We start from the raw sequence: 4,416 nt of genomic DNA, 5'->3' as shown, positions 1-4,416 counted from the left end.
TCTGTTATTATATCAAAAGGGAGTCTACTCTAAACTTGAATTTGACTCTATGTTTCTTGACCATTGAATCTAGCAAAATATCTCTGTAGATACCTGTTTTAAATAGAAAACTCTTCAGAGCTATTCCTAGTTCAAGGTATTTCCTGCTGCATATCTATGGAAATTCTACAGTACATTTGACATTAGTAAAACTAAAGGCTAGTAATACTTAGTTCTTTTGGACTATTAGAAATTGCTTAATGTATCCATAATTTCACACCCCACTCAATACTACACTATTGGTGAATGAATCGCAACAATCACTTCACATGTCAATATAGATCCATTCTAGACATCAAACTTTACTGGGGTACTCTAAGAATGATGTGATAATTCAGGCCATAATTGTGCTATCTGGCTTTAAAAATACATTTGGAATCATTGTAATGCATATTTTTCATGATTTTAAAAATATCTATTCTGATATATGTTTGATTCCTCACTATCTATTGGGTATCTGGGTTTGGGGAGATGTACTAAAATGGCAGGCCTTGCATCTCATTTGTCTCCTTAGGAAAGGTCCTCCATGTCCCTTTTTATCTTGAATTGAATCTAGGGACACCATTGCATAACATCCTATCCTGTGAACAGATTTAATATATCCTGATTAAAGCACTGTTATAATTTATTTTAACCATCCACATGAAGAAAAATGGCCTATATAGGAGTCCAGATGTACTATATGAGATAGAATAAGAGCTTCCTGATGTATACTGACTCTGGACACAGTTTTAGACTCAAGTAAAGAGTTGTTTTTTTTGTCTTGGATATTAAAAGTGAAAATCCAAACACTGACCCAAACCAATGATATGCAGTATGATGCTGGCTTTTTACTAAGGGATAACGTGAACAGTGAAGTATGTATTCATATGCTCATTTGAATAGATATTATTAAGGTGATCTAGTTGTCTACTCTTCCAAAGGGTTATGGGATGTATTTAAATTAATATGATCATCTCGTTTAGGTTTCACTTGAGAATGATGAATTCAGTTGATAGTTTCTGGGGCCTTGAGCACTACAGGCGAAGGGGGAAATATAGAGAAACAGGCTTTTAAAATTGCAGTTAGTTGTTGACTGGGCATACCTAGTCTTATGTTGTAATCAACATTTATTTTGCTACTTTAGAAAGATTTACAGGTCCCTTATTAATTTTATCTATCCTGTTGGAATTTATTGAGTCCAGAGACAAAACGGCTTTATCATCTAGGGACAGAACTGAATGTGGAAAAGGACCTGAATAAAGTATTTCAAGTTTTCTAAGACTGAGAGCTGAATGAAAGGTCTAGACATGAAGGATTGCTGTTGGTAACAATGCCTTTCAAGTCAGACAAGTCTCATGGTGAAACATGTTTCAAAGAAAGCTATAGGGCCTCATTAGCAAATTCTACTTTTCTGAAAGACTATGGACCCAGAAACCATTGAGATTGTATCTAACTTCAGATGAATTTGTGACCAGATATTATGCCATGGATTAATTTTCTAAAGCTGGTATGTACCATCTCTGAGTAGTAGACCCATGCAGATTTTGTTAATAACTTCTTAGACTCCATCTTGACTGTTGCTTTTTTTTTAATTTTTTGTTGATTCTTTTGAGTTTCACATCATGCATCAGTCTTACTCATCTCCCCATCTCCTCATATCCACCCTTTCCCCTTGCAACTCCCCCTGCCCCACCAATAAAAGCACACACACACAAACAAACAGCAGCAACAAAACTAAATCGTAGAAAACATCTAATCACGGGTGCTTTAATATGCCACATTTTGTCCCCATAGTATCTCCATCTATACACATATATTCACTTGCAAATATTCATTGCAATAAGACATTGGTCTGGTTCAAGATCTTTGGCTGATGCTACACCATCAATATTGGATTCCCACTGGGACTCCCCCCAGTTATCCTCTTGTTGACCTGTGTCATGGTGATCCTACTGCTTTGGAACAGAAGGACTGTCACATTTATATGTCCCAATCACTTGCAAATGATATAGATTTTGAGGTGGGCTATCTCAGAGCACAGCTGAAATCTGAGCCTAGGTGTTAACAGAGCTGGTCAGGCCTCTAGTTCTCACTTATCAGCACCACTAGGGAAAGTCTTCAACACTACTCTGGTTTAGCCATCCAATGCTGCCATCAACAGGAAGCAGATTCAGCTAGCTCTCTTGCTCTCATGCCTTTGCAACTGACTGGCTTGTACCCATGCACCAGTGACAGTTCCATGCTGCCCAGTCAAGGTGAGGGTCCCACTCTCCCATTTGCTGCAGCCAAGAGGGGCTGGACTAGCTCTCCTGCTTTCTCAACCTCAGATCTAGCCTACATGTGACCACACTACCAGGGTTGGCTCTGCTGTGCTATCTAAGCAAGGTCCTGGGCATACTCTTCCAAGTTGAAATACTGTCCAGAAGCAGGGCACATTCTTTCCAGCACATGACCATGTGGGCAGCTTTCCCAATTGCTAGAGGTGAAAGGGGTCTCACATCACCTCTGTGCCCTTAGCACCCCATGGAAAATAAGTGACCAGGTCAGGTCTTCAACTCTCACTCCCTTGTGGCCAGGTCATCCATACCCTGACCATCAGGGCTAGTTCCAGTGTGCTACCTCCACTGTGCCTTGACAAGGCACAGGGCTTGCTCTCCAAATGCAGTCAGCAGTGAAAAATGGTGCCAGCTCTCCAGGATGATGCAACACATGAAGGGCAGGATCAATTTTGTACATCCCATGAACATTGAGGGACATCCCTATGTTCTCCAGTGATAATATGAACCAAACATTGACACTGATTCCTTTTATTTTGCAACCATGCTCTCAGTGGAAGCTCAGGCTGGGACCTCACCATTGGCCAGGCTGCAGGGCTGGCCACTGAAAACAGACTACTCCTCTCTACCCTCAAGTCTCTGGTGTCATCTTTCTTCATAATGATCAATCTTTTTTAGTTTTCTTTCTCTCCCATCTGACCACCACATACTTGTACATTGTGGTTACACCAGCTGCCACATGACTGACAGGTCCCTCAGTGATATCTTTCACCTATTCTAAGTGGCATGCCAGCAAGCAGGTGTCTATGCTCCTCCTGTGCCATTCACTAGAGGGTGGGTCTGTGGGTGGCATGACAGTCCACAAGTCTATGTCTTCTTCCTACTGTGCTGTATTGCCTGGATTTGAGTTGAGTTGAGTTGACATAATATTTTGACTCCTAGGCATAAAACTGCTCTATTCACTAAGCCAGGCATCAAGTTAGGATGGACAAAGGTCTGCCATCTACTCTGTCCCTGACTGATGTAAGAGCAACACCATCGACAGGTATCTCTTTACCCATTCTCAGGGGTCTGCCTTGATCCTTTAAGAAGTAATTATTAAATAACTTATTGTCTAATATGGCATTGACTAATTATTCAAGGGATATATAAAGCTTATATAGCTTTAAGGGAAGAAGAAGGTAAAAAGATCACATTTTAATGAGGAATTTTTAAGAGTGGTAAAATTAGTTACTTTTCTGTTGCTGTGATATAGTACATCATGGTGAACGCAACTTACAGAAAGAAGGATTTATTTTTATTTTTAGTTACAGTGTGTTAGAGTCTATAATGTCAAAGCAGAAAGCAGGCAGCCTGAATGGTGGCATGAAGTCAAGGTCTCATATCATGAATCTTGAAGAAGTGAAAAAGCAAACAGGAAAACAGAAAGTAGGATGATCTTAGAGAGATTCAGAGCCCATCCCAAATGTTCCAATTCCTCCAGTAAGGCCACACTGCCAAAAGCTCCCAAATAGCACCATCAGCTAGTCAACAAGGTTTCCAATGCCTGAGAATATGGAGTCCATTTCTCATTCAAACCATTGCAGAGACTTAATTTATAAGGCAGCTGAGGTTTCTCAATAGATAAAAGGATACAGTTTACAAGAGACAGTGGAATCAGTATTTGGAACTGTTACCGCTTATGGTAAGGCTGCCATCAGCATGGATATAGATTGTCAAAATTTATTGACATTGTTTCTTGAACAAAGTAGGATTTTTTTCTGTTTTGTTTTACAAACTATATTTTTAAACTAACTATTTCTGTTAAGCTACAGACATAAAAATTTTCCCAGTTTTCATGGATAGATCTGAAAGGTGGATTAATATCAATCAAAGAGCAACTATCAATCTAGCAAGCAAGTTCTGGGGAAGTCATTCCTTCTGCACAAGCCTTGTAAAAAACACCAGCCACCATCTATGGTGCTGCTTTTTGCTATGGAACCTGGGGTTCGGGCGTTTCCTTCATGAACAGTAGTAAAGATATTTTTCTTTTAAAAATGTTCTGTTTTCTGAAATTCTTTTTTCAAAGACATGTGAGTTCCTTCCTCCAAGCTTTAAACCCATTTCTATAAAGGAAGAT

The 4,416-nt window shown here is 39.6% G+C and overlaps 1 non-coding gene across 1 annotated transcript; it reads right to left on the bottom strand.

Moving 5' to 3' along the window:
- Positions 1–3,226: 3,226 nt before the first annotated feature.
- LOC115030742 lies at positions 3,227–3,369 on the bottom strand. Its single transcript, XR_003836337.1, has one exon. It is a non-coding gene; the product is annotated as a small nucleolar RNA SNORA48 (small nucleolar RNA).
- Between the last annotated feature and the right edge of the window lie 1,047 nt (positions 3,370–4,416).

This window comes from Mus caroli, chromosome 3, assembly GCF_900094665.2.
Source record: "Mus caroli chromosome 3, CAROLI_EIJ_v1.1, whole genome shotgun sequence".
NCBI classification, from domain to species: Eukaryota; Metazoa; Chordata; class Mammalia; order Rodentia; family Muridae; genus Mus; species Mus caroli.
Note: the sequence above shows the minus strand (reverse complement) of the source record. Positions and strands in the feature narration are given on the sequence as shown.